A 21,396-nucleotide genomic window follows, 5' to 3' on the forward strand; every position below is an offset into this window, starting at 1 on the left:
TTTATGTCAGCTCCGGGGTATGTTCTCACAGACTTTATAGTGTTTTTATATCTGGATTTTATTAAAATGTAATCTATCTGGTATCTTACAATGTGATCTTCCGAATCCGCAGGTGATATCCAGGTATATCCACTTTTCCTTTTCCAATCTTGGAGTTGAAATCTCCCATCACCAACAATATGTCATCTTTTTTGTAGATCTTATGATTTCGTTCAATTGCATGTAGAAACTTTCTATCTCGGCCTCACCTTTGTCGGCAGTAGGTGCATATATTTGCAAAACGTTTATTCTTTTAGATAATGTTTGTAACTGAATCATCAATCATCATCAATATTTCTGAGTAAGGGGTCAAACCAACGACATATTTATTTGTCTCTTTGTCTACAAGTATGGGAACTCCATATCGATGTCTTGGATCATTGTTACCATCCTCGTCATTAGTATTCGCTAATTTATGTTTTACACCGCATTTCTTCTTAACTAATATCAGGACTGCTCACTGCTCAGGTTCTAGTGTATATTAATAACGCAAATCCAAGCTTACAACGAATGATATCGACATGATTATTGCATTCTTCCTTAACGGAATCTACTTTCCAATTTTTCTAACCCATTTCGTTGATTAGTTGTAAACTCGAGCTTTATATTTACGATTTTTGTTTTTTGTTTTGTTTTTTGTTTTTTGTTTTTTGTCGAAACCTATACAACGCAATTAAGCTGAAGAAAATACACAAATAATTTCTACCTTCCTTGATGTACTCCATGTTAAAAAGACTAATCAACAAAGTTTTTATAAAGTTTTTTCCAAAGCCGCTTCGTTAATGACCAAAAGAAAATGTAAACGTGGAAATTTTATTCTCTAAGCGAAGAACAGATAAATTAACCTCTGCACAGTGACGGCGGCATATAAATATTTTACAGACAAAGTTTGGGATTATGCGTGTGGACACTTCAGTTGGTATGATTGAATGATGAACTGTTAGACCAGAGAGCATTTGGAACATAAAACACCAGAATAAATCGATTTTTAAACACAGCACCTATTGATTTACAACATGACCCTCCAGGCCGAATCCTGATTTTTTGAGTAGTATGGACATCTATAATAATAACCTATATGTTTCCTGTAGCCGATTTTGATGATATACATAGTTATAAACAAATGAATGTCAAAAAACGGTAAATTTTCGCTTTTTTCGTCTATTACTAAAAAGTAAAGCATTCTAAACAAAGTTGAGAATAAGAAACTCATAAATTATATTAAAAGCTTCAATATGGCCGTTGGCTGAATATGTCTATCCTTATCTGTTGCTTAGAAAATTGCAAAATAATTTAAAAATTTTGAGATTTTATAAATGTTCATAACTTATATAAAACTTAACTTAGAAACTTCTCATTACACAGAATGCTGAGACTTCTGGTGCTTAAATCATACCCTAAATTTTAAAGCAATTGGTCAAATAGTTTAAAAGTTATTTAATTTGTTTTTCCCAAATAAATTTGTTTTGCAACACTATAAGTCAGAAAATGATGAAGTTACAGTAATACTTTGGATAGGTTATGAAAGAAGAAGATTTACACTGTTAATTTAATTTAAAAATGACAAAAAATAATTCTAAATATTGCAAAATTATTTTGTAAGAACATGTGAATTAAAAAAGGGGGGCTAACTTCGTCCCTAATTGTCCTAGGACAATTGTTTTTCTTTCTAACTGTGCATAAAAATTAAGTCTTTCTAAATATGAATAAATAATTTTTCTACGGGTAACGGTTAAAAAGTTATTCTAATTGTTTTTAAGTAAGCAAAAGATCGACATGTTTTTGCAAAATAATTTTACATTGTTTAAAATTACTTTTTGTCACTTTTTTTATTTAAAATAGTATAAAAATGGTCTTTCATATACTGTCCGAGGTGTTACTGTAACCTCATAATGTTCTGACTTTGGTGTTTAAAAAATGAATTTGGGATAAACAAATTAAATAACTTTTAAGCTATTTCACTCATTACTTTGAAATTTAAAATATAATTTAAGAACAAGAATGCTCAACATTCATTGTAATAAGAAGGTTCTAACTTAATTTTTACATAAGTTATGAACATTTATATAATCTCAAAATTTATGATTTATTTTGCAATTTTCTAAACAATGGATAAGGATAGACATATTCAGCAAACGCCATATTGAAGCTTTTTATATGATTTATGTGTTTCTTATTCTCAATTTTGTTTAAAATGCTTAACTTTTTGATAATAGACAAAAAAAAACGAAAATTTACCGTTTTTTTTTATCTTCATTTGTTTATAACTATGTATATCATCAAAATCGGCTGCAAGAAACATATATGTTATAATTATAGATGTCCATACTACTCAAAAAATCAGGATTCGGCTTGAAGGGGTTGTGTCACCAACATGATATTTTTTGTCCTTATCTCTGAACTAATGACGTCAGGAAAAGTCTACAATGGAAAAATGGGTTCTTTACGGTGCACAAAATGCATCTAAAAGTGCATAGACATGTAAAAATCATTATAATAAGGGTAAGATTTTGTTACCTTGGAGGTGTTTGGGGTCACTAGAACATGAATACGCCATCAGAATGGACCCCTGGAGCACTTGATGTCCAGTGTCACTGTCAACGCACGTCATCTTGTGGAGTTTCGACGGTTTTTGGCACTAAATTAATGAAAATAGATTACTCTGAGGTTTTTGGAATCGTTGAGTACTTATGCGCTATCAAAACTGACTCCTGGAGCACCTGGTGCTCAGGGTTATAGCTAAGGCACTCTTCTGGAGTATCGAGGGTTTTCGACACCCAATTTATGTAAACAGATTATTGGGGGTTTTCACTATTTTTTATACCCCCGAGTACCCTGTTTGCATCAAGTTAGTGTTGGAGAACCTCCAAATTCCAGAAGATGGCATACATAGCAGTCATCCTGGTCGCTAGGTGATACGAGGGTCATTTCTGATGTCATTTTCGTGTTCAGCAACATAAAAACCCTCGAGTAATCTGTCTGTATCAATTTAGTACCGAAAACCCGCGAAACTATTATGGATGACGTACCTTAGGAGTAACCCCTGAATACCAGGTACTCCACGAGTTGGATCCAATGGCGTATAGGTCTGGATCCCGCGTAGGAAAAAAAAGTTGATTAATAGCAAGCTGAAAATTTGTTAATAACTTAAGGGTGTCTAGTCGGATAAACTTTGATATATGGGAACACTGGAACAGGGGCAGTTTTAATTGTGGAACAGGTTAAAAATTTGGAACGGTCAGACCACGAAAACGGCACATTTATTTTGTCCGACAGAACAGACTTAAACTCTCCGAACAGAGATTAAACTCTCATGCAAAAATCAGACTGCTATTTACCACCAAATGGGCGTTTTAATGAGTGGAACATGTAGAATATGTCAAGTGACAGGAATTATGACAGGTGATAAATAGCAGTCTGATTTTTGCATGAGAGTTTAATCTCTGTTCGGAGAGTTTAAGTCTATTCTGTCGGACAAAATAAATGTGCCGTTTTCGTGGTCTGACCGTTCCAAATTTTTAACCTGTTCCGCAATTAAAACTGCCCCTGTCCCAGTGTTCCCATATATCAAAGTTTATCCGACTAGACACCCTTAAGCTATTAACAAATTTTCAGCTTGCTATTAATCAACTTTTTTTCATACGCGGGATCCAGACCTAGTAGTTATGTTGAGTGACCTCAAAACCCACCAAGTAATCTGTTTGCATTAACATAATATCGAAAACCGTCCAAACACTAGAAAATGACGTGCATTGGCAGTCATCTGAGACCGAAAGTCCAGGGAACTCTATAAAGTCAAAACCACGGTTTCCAAAGTGGAACGGTAGGAAACTTCTAGACAAAATCTGAACGATAAAGGGCCAGGATGTTTTAAAGAAACCTCCCAAGCTGAAAGGCAAACAACCACAAAGATTATCAGTAAGAGTAACAGCGTAGAAGTCGTTGATCTCATGACAGATGAAGAGATTAAAGCTACAAAGCTATCTGGCATCTTTAAGTTCAAAATCAATAAGCTAGTGAAACAAGGCGAAGATAACATACAAGCCAAAGGAGTTGTAATCAATGCCAATTTCATGAAGGCCGCTAAAAGGATCAGAGAGATATCTTAAAAGTCATTAGAGGCCATAAAAAAATATAAACAACTTCAGAAGTCCAAACGTCCAAAAAGGCCAAGGTCGTACCAACCAAAAGCCAATGCAAGGGAACGGAAAAGACCAAGAACCGAGAGTGTGATTTTCAGCGAAGCTACCATTTCGGTTAATCTTGAGGCAGTACTAACAGGATTTCCAGAACCTAAGATATATGTTCATAAGTTTAAAACAGCCCAAAGACATCCAAAAAACCATCTTGGTGGCTTATGAAAAAAGTAGGAAAGCAGGACCTCAGGTTTGCTTCCTGAACAAAGTACCCTCAGGTTAGGTTTGCCAGAAAAAGAAAAAAAGCGGACGACACAAGTGCGAGGTAGCCAAAGGAGGTGAGTTCAACCCTAAGGCCTTGGAAGAGTGCATCTCTTAGGGCTTTGGAGGGGGAAGATATACCCAAGCCGCACTCATGCATTATCTTCGTACAGCATAAAGACGTAAAGATGGGGAGCGTCTTGGGTCAAAAAGAATCTCTAATAGACTAAGGATAAGTAACTATAGACTCAGGATACACCTAGGGCCAGTGTGAGTGAGTAAACCTTCAGAAAAAGCGGTTTTATGGACATTCTCAATGGATTCTGTATTTCTTGAAAAGCTCCGTAAACTCCAAATATCACTCTTTTTCGGAGTGGGGAAGTTTGTAAGAGTCATTTTCGGATTTCAATGAAGGGAAGACAAAAACACAAGAGGAAAAGCCAGTATCAACTCGCACCAGTCAAACAGAGGAAACTTCCATACATATGAAGTTTCGGGAAGAGGAACACTCCTTCTTCAGGCGGAACTAACTCGCTTGTAAGGATTACTGTCCCAGAGTGTGTTTGACCCACAGAAGAAAAGGAAAGGCCATGGAACCAGAACCGGAAAACTCTTCGTAGTGAAGAGAAAAATAAGAATCATGTAGACTAATCTTCAACACACATAAGCTACATCGGCAACTCTGGCGAGAGAAGAGTGGAGTAAGAAGGTAATGCTGCAGTAGCCCTGGAGGAAAGCGAGAAGATTGCTGACCCAACTAAACAAGGTAAAGTTTTAAAGATTAATATTTTCCTTAATCTATTTCCCTGTGGCATCTTAATGTGATTAAATAGTTTTATTGGGAATAAGCCAGAATTTTACTTTAAAAAATAAGTTTATTTTTACGTTTCGATTTTCACTTCAGAATCGTTCCTAAAATACATGATTGAATTATACAGTATACAGGGTGTAACAAAAATATAGGTCATAAATTAAATCACATATACTGCAACTTACCTTAGTACAAATGTGCACATAAAAAAAGTTACAGTCCTTTGAAGTTACAAAATAAAAATAGATCTTTTCCAATATATCGAAAACTATTTGAGGTTTCTTATTGAAAAAGGGACATGTGGCATTCTTATGACAGGAATATCTTAAAAAAAATTGTAGAGAAATTTGTGCACCCCATAAAAATTTTATAAGGGTTTTGTTCCCTTAAACCCGCCCAAACTTTTGTGAACGTTCCAATTAAATTATCATTGTGGCACCGTTAGTTAAACACAATATTTTTAAAACTTTTTTGCCTCTTAGTACTTTTTCGAAAAGCTAGTTTTTATCGAGATATTTTGCATATTTTTCAAATCCACCCATATTTTGTATACTGTTACGTACGATTAAAGAGACCTGGTAATAATATAGCCCGATCAAGGAACACAAAACTTACAAAAACCTCAAAAAAATTAAAAGAAGGATGAAAATTTGGGAATAGGTAGTTGAAATTGTCTATTATTATATAAGAAAAAGTTTACAATTCTAAACCGTCTCCATTTTACAAAAATAGGGAAATAAGGGTTGGTTTTTCATTAAAAGTGCTGTATTTTAAAAATAATGAAATAATAAAAAAAATGTAACAGTGAAAAATAAAATAGTCATCAAAGTGAATTAACCTTAAAGATTGGTCTTAAAATTTTTTTTAGATCTCGATTATTTTATGAGATATAGCCTATTTTTAATAAGGGTTGAAAACCAGAAATTTTTAAAACGGTCTTATTCGGTTAGTTTTGTATCAATTAATCTCAAAATTGGTGAACACACTCTTTACAGATCTATTAAGGGCTTGAGGATAAGATTTTCCAAAAATTAAAAAAAAAAATTTACGGCCAGTGGAAAAATTTTGGAATTTTTTTTTGAATTTTTGAAAAAGAACTGAAAATTATTGATTTCAATATAAACATATAAAATGAAAATATATCAAAATTTCTAAAAAAAAAAAATTATTTTACTAAATATTTATTGGGTTTTCTAAAGTTCATTTAAAAATTAAATTAACTTAATTAAAAATAAATGTACTCTATTAAGAGGCTACATCAGCGCGTCATCAATATTTTTTTTTCGATGTTTCAACAGTGCGGAAACAGTTTGTCGGCAGTACTACAGTGTCAGTGACACTATACACTATACTATCAGAGACAAAGGCACAGTAATGTGCTAACAATAATTGTTATACTCATAGGCGCGCTAAATGTTGCCATGTCAGTCAAGTTCGATTTCTTGTTATAGATAATCGTTTTTTAGTAATTCCATTGTGACATAAAATCTAGACATGGGATAAAAAAGTTTATTTGAAGAAACTGTATTTTTTTGTTCTTCTTAACCTTTAACTACCCGCGCATCAAGTTATAACATAACTACACGCGTGGCGTACTTTGTACGCCACAAGAAAATACATTTAAAAAGAGCGGATTTCTTTAATTTTTTTTGAAAAAATACACTTAGTTGTTTGTTATAAACCTTATTCGGCATCAGTGAATACTTGGAGTTCCTTTTCAGTAAGCCAATTGGGATTTATAACTGGAATCATGGAACAACTGGATTCCATGATAAATAAAATTACTAATAAAAAATTTTTTTTATATGTGATTTTTTTACAGGAGAAAAAGTATTGTTTACAAAGAAAAATATATGTTTTGCCATAATGACTAAAAAACAATTAAAATATGTACTTATATTACGACTTATAGTAATATAATCCTGGGGTATATTGTCCACCACCGGAAACAACAAATAATAAAATGTAAATTACGATCTTTCCAGAACGCCGATTATAACGAAACTAAAACCAAATTGTAAAGCACATTCCAGTGATAGGTTAGAAAAATAAGCAAGGTCAAAAATTAAATTTTTAAATATATTTCCAGTAGAATTCTTATATCTGGCGTACAAAGTACGCCAGCGCGTGTAGTTAAAGGTTAAAGCGGCACAGACTCGTCTTTTATATTTAATTTAATTTTAGAGTAAAATCTACATACTAACATGTTTCTTAAATTGGGCTCTGTACCACAATTCTTTACTATATTGCGAATATGTGTGCCAGATATCTCGACAGAAATTTCAAAATTAAAGTTACAATCTTGGAACGCGTTTTTCGCGCGCTGATGTTGCCTCCTAAGTTATAAAGGATCAAATGAGTATAAAGTACTAAAATGATAAAAGGTGCAATGAAAAATCGTTTATTGTATATCAAACTGGATCGTCACTGTTTACATTTAATTAATTAATCTAAATTATTCAAAGTTCATTTTCATCTTCGTCTGATGTAAAATTTGTGTCTGAATCAACTTCATTTATAATAGAATCAACTGTAAAATCATAATTTTGGGTCCCTTGACAGCTACCATCTAAACTATTATCATCTTCATCATCGGAAACTATAATGTCTTCCTTTTTATGATTTGTACAATTACCAGTTTGACAACTTCCGCATTCAGCATGAAAACGTTTCTCCTCTTTATAATACACATTTTTGTCTACATTTTAATTTCATCACAGTCCAAAAGCATTTTGTGTCTATCATCTTTTCTTTCTAAAATTACACTTTTTAATGTTTCAATTTCACGTTTGACGATTACAATTTTTTCGTTATCACATTCTAAATATTTTTCACAAATAAAACAAGAATTACGAAGACGAAGTCTTCACAAGAATTATTATTATTTGTTTCACTGTTCGTACTCATTGTAAATATTTACACAATTATTTTATAACAAACAGATCACTTTTATTGATAATAAATATTATAAATTCAAAAACTTTGACAGACGAAAACGATACCAAAACATTGCAGCGTGAACATTGCTCCAATTTTTTAGGTTATGTTCGTCTATTGTGTTTAGGAAGCGCGCCGTTTTCTCTTTTAAGCAACTTTTTCACCTGTGTTTACGTGCCCCATATATTTTTACCTTTGCAATAGGCGTGTTGTATATATATGTAATATGTTATTCAAGCCTATTTTAATATGTTCCCATATTTTCATTTAAAAAAAGGCTTTCAGAAAAGAATGGCATCGATTTTATTAAAACATGACATTTTTTTGTAGTTGTTTATAATAAGTGAGCCTTATTTAAAAAGTATTCTATGCGTAAGAAAAATAGATACCGCTTTCGAAAGAGTATATTTTCAAGTACCTACAAGCATATTTTTAAAGTTTTTTTATGAATTTTCAACAAAGGATATTATTGATTGAAATCTTGAAAATTGACTTAAAATAAAAATCAAAAAAATATCCATTTTTTATCGCCATACAAATTTTTATCCTTTAAAGTAACGTTGTGCAATTTTAAATTTAAATGTTAACTGGCCATCTTAAAACGTAAGTCTAAAAGGAATTTTAATTTAAATGATTATGTAAATTTTTGTGGCAAAAAATATTTGTTGCTCTCAAAACTTGTATTAGTATATTTTAAAACATATTTTTCTAAATTAAATAATTTGTAATTCACAATGAAAATATATTCACGTTAAAATTGATATTTTTCTAAAGGTATTGTGTTTTTTTCGTACATTTTAATGTTTGATAAATGCCCCAAATGATCGATTTAAAAGTTAGTTAATTTTAAAATGTGACATTTTTGTTGCGCGCGCAATTCAAATACGCGCCCCTGTTAAGTACTTTAAAAAGGGCTATAGGTTAGAAACGAATCAAGATGCAAACAAAGTTTTTAGTCAAAATGTTAGGTTAAAAGTACCTTGATGATTTTTAAATAAAATTTTTTGTTATTATTGCCTGATTTTCCTAAATATACAGCACTTTTAATGAAAAACCAACCCTTATTTCCCTATTTTTGTAAAATGGAGGGGGTGTAGAATTGTAAACTTTTTTTTATAAAATAATAGACAACTTCAACTACCTGTTCCCAAATTTTCATCGTTCCTTTATTTTTTTTGAAGTCAGATTGTTCTTTGATCGGGCTAATATGAAAAATTTATAAACTACAGTTTGAGGTATATTTTGAACCATATTAGAAAAGAAGCCAAATCTCGATACAAGGTGTCTTACTGGAAAAATACTAAGAGGCAAAAAGTTTTAAAAACACTGTGTTTAACTAATGGTACCGCAATAATAGTTTAATTGTAACGTACACAAACATTTGGGGGGTTTAAAGGCACAAAACCCCATAAAATTTTTATGTAAATATATTAAAAAAGAAACTGCATCTCGATTAAAATTGGTTTATCGAAGAAATATTGAAAGGCAAAAAAGTTTTAAAAACATTGTGTTTAACTAATATGGTACCACAATAATAATTTAATTGGAACGTACATAAAAGTTTGGGGGGTTGAAGGGAACAAAATCCCCATAAATTTTTTATGGGGTGCACAAATTTCACTATAATTCCTTTTTAAGATGCTCCTGCCATATTAATGCAGCATGTCCATTTTCATTAAAAAATCTCTAATAGTTTTCGATAATCAATTTTCATTTTGTAAATTCAAAGGGCTGTAACTTTTTTTGTGTGCATATTTGTACTAAGGTAAGTTAGGTTAAATCGAACTATTTTTGGTCCCAGGATATGAGATTTAATTTATGACCTGTATTTTTGTTACACCCTGTAATGTGTATCATGGATCGAGTTTTTTGCACCTGAGTGTGTGGTGTACTCTATTAATAATACCTGACAAACAACAAGTGGCTAGCTGAGAATTATCATACATTAAATTAGTACATTCTTTCACGGTTTTTGCTCTAAATTTTAAAGAACCGCTTGGATTGACATGAAATTTCGCATACGCATAGCTTACATGTCAAAGAAAAAAAGTGATATTGTGCCGATGTGTGCTTTTGCCCCGGGGGTGACTTTCACCCCATCTTGCAGGTGAAAAAATACATGTCCAAAATAAGTCCGGAAATGGGTAAACTGACTAATTTTAAGTAACTTTTATTCAATATTGCTCTTTCGCTAAGTCAACACTTATCGAGTTATTTGCGAATGAATATGTTCATTTTTCAACAAAACAACCACATTTTTAGACGGTTTTTCGCAAATAACTCAAAAAGTAAATATTTTGTCAAAAAAACGTTCTTAGCAAAAATATAGCCTGTAAAAAAGTAAAAAAAATGGTGTACGCGTTAGGTCTCTGGACCTGGTAGAACCAGAGTTATAGCCAATGAAAAAAAGATTCGTATTCACCAAATTTCAAATAGAATATTTCGACGTGAAATATCCAAAAAATTTAGCATTTTTTGGGGAAAGCCCATTATAACTTTTTTAAAGTGTTTAAAAAAAGCTTTGTTTCTCTTTTTATAAAAAGTTTCTTGTATTAAATTTAAGCAAGTTTCGCTCAAAATAAAGTTGGTCCCTTTTGTTTTGGCAAAAAAATTCGGGAAGACCACACCCTAATTAGCAACTTACAACTTGTAAATGAAATTAATCGTTACCGCTCCACAAATTATTTTACTTATGTTGTGTTTATATGATCTGTAAGTTTCATCGATTCAAAGTTCTTATTTTTGAAAAAAATTGGTTTTAAAGTAAAATTTTTAAATATTTTTATTTTGAAAAACATGCTTTTTTTTCAAAATAACATAAAAATTGTTAGGGATACCAAAAATCTCGGAAAACCAAAAAAGTCAGCATTGCGTATTATGTATTTTTTGTTTTTCTGTTAGACAAAAATTGATTAAGATTTGGTGTTTCTAAATTTGCATACATTCGTGATCAGTGACTCGTTCAACCCCTTTTAACTACAGCCCTTTCAAAAATGAGGACTTTGAACCGAGGAAACTTACAGATCATATAAACAATACATAAGCGAGTCAAGAAACTTGTGAAGTCGTAACGATTAAGTTCATTTGAGATACTTATTAGGGGGTGATTTTCCCGATTTTTTTACCAAAAAAAAGGGAATAACTTTATTTTTAGCGTAACTTGTTTACTTTTGATGCTAGAAATTTTTTTATTAAACAAAAATGAAGCTTTTTTTAAACACTCTAAATAAGTTTTAATGAGTTTTCCCCGAAATGTGCTTCATTATTGGTTATTTCACGTTAAAGTATTTCATTTGGAATTTGACGAAGATGAACCTATTTTTCATTAGCTATAACTCTGCTTTTACTAGGTATAGAGACGTGATATGTACACCATTTTTTAAATTTTTTACAGGTCATATTTTTGCTAAGAATGTTTTTTCGACACAGTACTTACTATTTGAGTTATTTGCGAAAAACCGTCTAAAAGCGTGGTTATTTTGTTGAAAAAATGAACATATTTACTGGCAAATAACTCGAAAAGTATTGACTTAGTGAAAAAACTCTATAGAAAAACATTTACTTAAAATTAGTCAGTTTATTCATTTCCGGACTTACTTTGGACGAATATTTTTTCACCCCCAAGAGGGGGTGAAAACCACCCCCAGGGCAAAAGCACACATCGGCACATATCCCTTTTTTTGTTTGACTTATTAGCTATGTGTATGCCAAATTTCATGTCAATCCAAGCGGTTCTTTAAAATTTAGAGGTTTTGCAATATTTTGCCGTTAAAGAACGTACTAAATATGTGAAAGCCTGATTGAGGGACTGTTTTGGGTAATATTATATGTCAATAAGAAATCTGAATTTCTTTCTTTTATAAAAAGATAAACGCTTAAAATTAAAAAGATATTCTTTTATTGGAGTCGCCACTGCCCTGTAGTCAATCTTTCTTTTTATACCTTTTTATGGGGCTTCCAAATACTAATTTATTTTTCTCGAAGCTAACTTTCCCAGATATATTTTGATTACAGATGTTTGTTTATTAGAAAACGACGAATAGGATCGTCCCGAAAATGCTATAATTGGTTTTTATATCTGACATAAAAGAGTTTTGGATCGTAATGTTTATTTAAAACGGACCTTCATCGTTTGATTAATAAGACAGAGTTAAACGATGCGATCATTTTGAATATCTTTTTAAAACTTTTAAAAGGAATATTAAGTTAAATCAAGAATAATTGAATAGGAATATGTATTGGGTAAGGCTAAAAAGGGGTATTTGAGTATAGGAAACACTTATAAAAGTATATCTTATGTTCTAAGAGCAAAAATATAACTACTTTGACTTTACACCAGCCTTTTTTTTAGAGTATCCTGTGTAATTCATATTATTTTTTTAATTGTAGTGTTAATAGCTCTGTATGTTCTTATGGAAAATTTCGAAGTTCGCTATGGGTGTCTTGAATGAGTCATGTAACTAATTGAGACATGCTAAAAGGTATACTAATATTTTAAAATACCGAGAATTATTAACAGAGGAGAAAGATACAAATTACTATAATTCAAAATTTAAACTGAATTGAAAGTGGGTAAAAGTAAATGGGGATGGAGAGGGGGAAGTAAGGTTAAGGAACCCCATGCGTTATTAACAACAGTATAACATAGAGAGTACTTTGTTAAAATTATCACCAAACTTCATTAACGAAGAAGGCACCGGCAAAATCAATTTTTCAGTAATTTCGTCCCTAATTTTTTGTTAGTTTAAATCCTTAATCTTCTAATAATTGTAATCTACTTTTAAGTAGCTTTAATTTCATTACTTTGGGTTTCTTACGTTTGTTTTGGTACTACGCTTTCTACATCTTGTCCTGAGGCCTGATTTTAATTCATTTCGATGTCACAATTTAATTTCGACTCCGCCATGATATTCATTTCGATATTAGTTTCAACTGGGGATATTAACGTTATCATTTTGACACTGCTCAGAATGTGGGTTGGCCCTCCTGTTTATTAGATTTATTGGCTATGCAACCACCGCAACGTTTATTGATAGTCTGGGCAAATTATCGAAAAAATGTAATTTTGGGAAAAGTTATTTACCAGCTATTTTATTGCTAAAATCGAGTCTTAAGATTTCATATATTAGTAATATGGCGTATGACAAGTTCGCAAAAAGTGTGTTATCTTATTTATAAACAAATTATCACTCCTAAATCTTCTTTTTTATTCAATTAGTGCTTTGTAGCTCCTAAGATTTTTCCTTTAAATTAAAAACACTCAAATAAAAATTCATGGCAATTTAGTTTTGCACAAAATTATTTTTTTCCGATTTCTTTCAACAAAAATTTTACTCGGAAAATCCGAGTTTTCCCAAAAAAAATCTGTAATTTTCAATTAAAAATTTAGGAAGGTTATTATTTATTAATAGTTAAATAAATTGGTGACATGGAAGATTTTTTATACCTAGTAGATTATATATGAGGAGGCCGGGGACAATCTAACCAATAGTTTAGCAATAATTAACATGTTAATTAAAAAAGTTCGGTCGAAATAATAACCAGAAAGATTATGATACACCAAAATAACTATGATTTTCGTATAAAAAAGCTCTATACCTATACAACGTACTTTAGAGAATTGAAATTGGACTATTTGAGCGGTCTCAGGAATGTTATAAAGAAACAATTGTTTGGCTTATAAACAAATGGAAATTAAATTAAATTAAGTTCATGCTATTGAAAAGGTCAGGGTTTCTTCTTCGAAGAAAGAAAAATCGAATTGAGTGGTTCCAGGTATAACCGGTCAAATTTGACCGGCATTTGTGACAGAGTTATAAACAACAAGATTTCAATCTGTGACCATTACCTTCTTACTCCGGTCCTCTTTGTATATAAAAATTTTCATATCTTCAAGACACTCATAAAAAAAAAGATTTATGTCACCAAGTTATTTAATTATTGATAAATAATTACTTCCCTAAAATTTTAGTTGAAAATTAAAGATTTTGTTTGAAAAGCCCGAATTTTCCGAGGAAAATTTCCGCCGAATGGAATCGAAAAAAAAAATATTTATGTGCAGAATTAAATTACAGTGAATTTTTATGTGAGTGGTTTTTGGTTTAACGTTAAAATCTTTTACAGAGCAACAGTTGAAACAAAGATTTCGGAGCGCTAATTTGTTTACAAATCAAATAGCGCACTTTCTGCGGACTTTGCATAGCTATATTACTAATATATGAAATCTTAAGATTTGATTCCAGCATGTCGAGCAATAAAATATTTGGTACACAATTTTCCTTGTTTTATAATAATTTTCCGAGATTATTACCTTACATCTTTCCTTGAGTTGATAAATCACGTTGTGAACATTCTCAATTATTATATTTCTAATTTAATACTATTCTATCTAATTCCACCAAAACCAGCAAATTTCCATAAAACCCAGCCATATTAATACCTTTTGCTTTAGTTTTCCTTGGAAGAAACAAACGAAACACGTCTCCTAACTAAACCTAACCTCGTTTTCGACCATTCATTCATGTCCGTATCACAATAATTTCGACTCGAAATTATAATATCAACCACTTTTTTGGAGTCGCTATTAATTTCGATAAGTCGCTATTTCATGACGTCATTTCGTTAGTTCAACTAAAATCCACAAGGATCGCACAGTCGCATTTCACCGTCGCCATATTGATTGCGACTTGTTTTGGGTCGAAATTTGAATTAGAATCAGGGGCCTGAACTAGAGAATATTTTTCTATCAATAGTTTAGATAACAGATGAATAATTTCGGTAATATTATAGTATAGGGGTATTAATTTTAATAGTAATTGCATGACAGTATCGGAATTATGAAACTAAACAAAATTTAAAATAACAAGATGTTTATTGAAAAACTCTTCTCTTTTCTTATGGTGAGTGGGTTGGCAAATTATATTAAGATCATCTGTCTTTTATGGCATGCAAAATTCGCCAGTGTCATAGTTATGCTTGTCTAGTTCTTCATATTTCTCAGCTACGACATTTGTTTGCGACCTGCTACACTTATACCCTTAATCTTTCCTTGGATAATTAGTTGAGGGATTGCGTATTTCTCCTCTCTCAGGATATGGCCTAGGTATCCAATTGTTCATGCCTTGATCAAGTTGAGCAATTCTCTCTCAATATTTGCTATTCTTAGGACTTCCTGTTTCTCACCCTATCTGCCCATGGTATGCGGAACATTCTTCGCAAGGTCCGCATTTCAAAGGCCTCCAACTTATTAATGGAAGATATTTTCAACGTCCATATCTCGATACCATATAACAATATGGACTATACATAGCTCTTAACCATTATGTAACGGAGATTGAAGGAAAGATTGCGGTTACAAAGTAGCGGATTAAATTTAATAAAAGCTTGTTTTGCTTGTTCGGTACGGCATTTTGTTTCTTGTTGAGGATCATATTGGTCATTCACCAGCATTAGTGAATATTTGAATATTTTCCCTTGCTCGATTGGAGCATTATCTACCTACATCTACTGTACTCTCAAAAGTGCGCCCTTTCTATTGCCATTCATTTAGTTTTTCCAGAATTTTTCTTCAAGTCATATGTTTTTCCTGCGGTATTTGTCTTATTTAGCATCTTTAGCATATTATACGCCATTAGCATATTATGTTCATTATCTGTGATTATCGCAGTGGTCGTCGGCGTAACGAATGTTATTTATCGTGTACCCGTTAACTTTTATACCACAGTCAGTGCCTCTGCAAAAACATTTTTCACATAGAGTTTGAAGAGCACAGGAGACAAAATACCCCCTGTCGCACTCCTCTAAAACTTCTAATTTCCTGTTCGTTGATTTGTTCAGCCTTATTTGTTCAGCCTTTCTTTTATCAATATTAGCATTGTGCAGCATTTTTATCATTTCGTCGTGTTTTATGGTATCAAACACTTTTTCATATTCGAGGAATATGATGATTACCTATATCCTTTCGTTGGTCCATGCAGTTTTGTACAAGCGTATTCAAGCAGAATGCTGCTTCGCGTGTCCCGAACCAGTACTTGAAAACAAATTGTGTCTCGCCGTTTAGCTCTTCTAGCTTTCTGAACATTCTTGTGTGGGGTATACGAAGAAATATTTTAAGCAAATGACTCATTAAAATAATCAATATGTGGTCCTTGCACACTGTCGCTCTTTATGATTTAGTGATAAAGGTTGAACAAAGCCAATCCGTTGGAATGTGGCTAGTGTCATCATGTTGTCATCCTCCAATAGTTCTACACTAAGTTTTCAACTTATTGAAAACCTAAGAACCCAAAATTTGAGTTTAGATTAGAATAACTACTTTTCTTGTCTGTAATTAGGAGCTTCTTAGCTTTAACTTTGAATAAAAAAATGTGTGTGTGAGATATATTTAAATGTCATCCACGGCTTCGCTGGTGACGCACATCCTAAAAGGCTGAATTAGACATATGGAATGGGTTATGCTGGCTCTAAAGACCTCTGTGGGTTGATATTTAAGAAAACTTCACAAGAAATAGTCTAATTGCGTCAAATCTCACGATCTCGGTGGCCAGTTCACGTCATCTCCACGTGCCATCAACAGGCTCGTGAAGCATCTGCCATGAGCTGTGCGGCATGTAAGAGCAGTAATGTTGAAATATTTGGGGCAATTTATGAGCCCACAAAATATTACACTGATATGAATATTATCAATTTTATTGTAATAGATATATTACCGTGTACGCATAAGAAGCTGCGCTTACCGTGATTGTAGATTTGTATAAATGAACTACGACAAAGCCAAAATAATTAATTTCTTCTTTGTCGTGACTTTGAATAAGTCCCTGTAGGTAGCCTCTTTTTAAAGCTCAATTATGGCTAAATATTTAAAGAGAATTTTAATTAAACAGCCGTCAGCATGGCAGCCATTGCGGAAATTCGACGGCATGTGGAAAATCGGTCGGGAAAACCGGGAAAACCAGCCGCTCTCATTATAAATGCATAACCCCCAACAAAACAATGCAATTAATTATATTCCAATTACATTACCAATATGTAAAATACAGGGCTACAGGGCTGTAATAGACTAAGGAGCTGCTGAGTAAGTCATCGTAAAAATAATAATAAGGATTAAAGAGATGGAACCAAGAAGGAAAATCTGACAGAAAATGAACAATAATTATTGCCATAACATATGTTTATTTATTCTTATTAACCCGGCATTCGACAGGTGAACTTTTTTGCCACTGACAGACAGGTGGGGTGTGACAAACCCCAGCAATTGAAAGAGTTAAATAATCTCAAAAAAAATATTTACATTTAGTTATCTGTGATATTTGGAACGTCAACATCTTGAACCTGGTCAGGATAGTCACTATTTACACTAACATTGTATATTTCTTTACTTACTTCCGAATTACTCTTGTCAATACGTTCGTCACTGTCTGCTTCATCCCATAAGGCCTGATGGTATGCTTATTCTCGCTCGTAATTTATTTTAGTTTAGACTAATAAAAAATATGTTAAAATCTGTAATAAGTATTTAGACTGGGCAGTATCGTCGCCCCCGCTAGCGAAATTATTCCGATACGATTTTCTGGCACAAACTTACTCAAAAAGTGGTCCTAATAACATATCCACAGGGTGCCGGGCGGTGCCGTGGTCGAAAAATTGTTTAAACAATTTTTTTAAACAAATTCACAAAAATAATTTTTTCGAAAATAATAATTTCGAACAAAATTTTTCTAGATAAATTGGCTTATTCTGAGCAAAAAAGGTCTCCCGTCATTTTTTTCTAAAATTGACTGTTGTCGAGTTATATGCGATTAAAAATTTGAAAAATGCGAAAATGGCCATTTTCAAGGCTTAATAACTCGAGTAAACATTATTATTATGAAATTTAAAAAATGACCAAATCAAGTTTCAAACCCCTTCTTCAAGGTCCTGAAGAGATCTTTGTCATTGTTTTATTACAAAGCTGTTATTTTTAACTATTAACAATTAGCGCTATAGTCCAGGATGTATCCGTCGCGTCGTCCCCGTTAGTGAAATTATTCCGATTCCATTTTTTGCAAAAACTTACTAAAAACTAGGTCCTTATAACATATCCACAGGGTTCCGGGCGGTGACGTCTTCGAAAAATAGTTTAAACAATTTTTTTTAACAAATTCACAAAAATAATTTTTTCACTTCGAACAAATTTTTTTAGATAATTTGGGAGATTCTGAGCAAAAAATGTCTCTTGTGATTTTTTTCTAAAATTGATTGTTATCGAAATCCACGAGGAAAATAAACTTCCTGTAGCTGGCTGTATACCATAAATCACAAAAATACCAAGTTTCTTGTAAAAGGTATATATTAAAATACCCTAAATAAGGGTCACATTACAAAACGTTTTCGGATTAAGGAATCCATCATCAGTGTTTAAAAGCCAAAATTTGCATGCCTGAGCCACCAAAATGTATAGGGTAAAAACCCTTTAAATGTAAAAAATAAAGATATTTTACATATTTATATAAAATTCATCAGATGTTGTAGATAAACCTGGATGTTACCCAGGGCAACACAGGACTCTCCCCACGTGGTTGGAACTTTTTTTGGAGAATGTGAGGTTTTCTCCAAAAAAAGTTCCAACCACTTGGGGAGAGTCCTGTGTTGCCCTGGGTAACATCCAAGTTTATCTATAACATCCGATGAATTTTATATAAATATGTAAAATATCTTTATTATTTACATTTAAAGGGTTTTTACCCTATACATTTTGGTGGCTCAGGCATGCAAATTTTGGCTTTTAAACACTGATGATGGATTCCTTAATCCGAAAACGTTTTGTATTGTGACCCTTATTTAGGGTATTTTAATATATATCTTTTACAAGAAACTTGGTATGATTGTTGTCGAATTATACGCGATTTATAATTTGAAAAATGCGAAAATGGCCATATAACTCGACAACAATCAATTTTAGAGAAAAATCACAAGAGACCTTTTTTGCTCAGAATAACCCAAATTATCTAAAAAAATTATTTGCAATAAAAAAATATTTTTGTGAATTTGTTTAAAAAAAATTGTTTAAACAATTTTTCGACCACAGCACCGCCCGGCACCCTGTGGATAGGTTATAAGGACCTCGTTTTGAGTAAGTTTCTGCAAAAAAATGGAATCGGAATAATTTCACTAACGGGGAAGACGGATACATCCTGGACTATAGAGCTAATTGTTAATAATTAAAAATAACAGCTTTGTAATAAAATAATGACAAAGATCTCTTCAGGATCTTGAAGAAGGGGTTTGAAACTTGATTTGGTCACTTTTTGAATTTCGTAATAATAGTATTTACTCGAGTTATTAAGCCTTGAAAATGGCCATTTTCGCATTTTTTAAATTTTTAATCGCATATAACTCGACAACAATCAAATTTTAGAAAAAAATGACAGGAGACCTTTTTTGCTCAGAATAAGCCAATTTATCTAAAAAAATTTTGTTCGAAATGAAAAAATTATTTCTGTGAATTTGTTTAAAAAAAAATTGTTTAAACAATTTTTCGACCACGGCACCGCCCGGCACCCTGTGGATATGTTATAAGGACCACTTTTTGAGTTTGTGCAAAAAAATCGAATTGGAATAATTTCGCTAGCGGGGGCGACGATACTGCCCGGTCTAATTATTCACTTACCTGGACTTATTTATTTATACAGTAAAACATGTGTTAACGACCACCTGTCAAAACCGGCCACCTGAACTAGCCGGCCAGTTTCAAAGCGCCCCAAACCAAAATTTGTGGATTACAAAACCTGGTTTTAGCGGCCACCTTTTTATATCGGCCAATATTTCTGTCATTTTTAGTGACCGTTATTGACAGGTTTTACTAGGAGTAAAACAAAATAGAGACAATTCTGCAGAAAGTACAAAATCCGACTTATGGGGTGTGCCCACTTTCAATCCAAATGTACTTGCTGAAACTAAACAGAGGACTAAAAACTATGTATCATCGTCTAGTTCAGTCATGTCAAAGATACGGCCCGCGGGCCGCATCCGGCCCCCGGGCCATACCAATACGGCCCGCGATCGCAATGTGTCACAGAAAGAAGAATCATGTTTTTTAGAGCTTTTAGACTTCACTCAATTGCTCTACGGAAGTTTTAAAATGCGTACACTACACTACATTTATAAGTCATTTCAAAGGCAGCGCGTGCCTAGACAAGCGAGAGAGATAGACAGTAACACCATCTCTTAGCGGAAACACCCTATTATTTTTGTTGAGAACAATAGAATCTTCCATGCGCTTCGAGTCTAGACTAGAACCTTCCTTATCGATATAAAAGAAGTGCGTCGACGTGTCACGTGAGTCAGTTGCGAAGTAGTGGTTGAGAAGGTATTGTACATTTGTTTGTGTCGTGCGTGTGCGATATCCATAATTGTGTCGAGTTCCATATTTGTTACGATTTCGGCATAATGTCACAAAAACGTAAAGTTGATAGTGAACGTAGAGTTTTTCAGTCTAAATGGGAAAATGCATATTTTTTCATAGAATGGAAAGGTAAACCACTGTGTTTGATTTGCAATCAAACAGTTGCTGTTTGTAAGGAGTTTAACTTGAAGAGACACTATGATACGAATCATAAATCAAAATTCGATTGTTACACTGAAAAAATAAGAATGGACAGATTGTCATCTTTAAAATCTAAACTTCAAGGTCAACAATCGATGTTTACTAAAGCTAATACTGAGAGCGAAAATGCCCTGAAATCAAGTTTTATTATTGCATTAGAAATCGCGAAGAGATCAAAACCTTTCACTGATGGTGATTTTATTAAAGACTGTATGTTGAAAGTTGCCGATGTTTCATTTCCATTTCAAAAGTCAATAATTCAAAATATTTCGCTGTCAAGAAACACTGTTGCTTCAAAAATAAATGATTTATCTCAAAATTTGGTTCTTCAACTGAAGGAGAAAATTAAGGAATTTACAAACTTTTCACTGGCTGTTGATGAGAGCACTGATACTGTTGATACAGCTCAACTTGCTGTTTTTATACGAGGTATTAACAGTAACTTTGAAATAACTGAAGAACTATTAAAGTGCGTTCCATTGACAGGTACTACAACAGCAAATGATATTTATTCTGCATTGGAGCATTTGATGGCAGAATATGGACTCGATTGGAATATACTTAGCAGCACAACTACGGATGGCGCTCCTGCCATGGTTGGCCAACATTCGGGCGTTGTAACTAAATTA

This window comes from Diabrotica virgifera, chromosome 1 (assembly GCF_917563875.1).
Source record: "Diabrotica virgifera virgifera chromosome 1, PGI_DIABVI_V3a".
NCBI lineage: Eukaryota > Metazoa > Arthropoda > Insecta > Coleoptera > Chrysomelidae > Diabrotica > Diabrotica virgifera.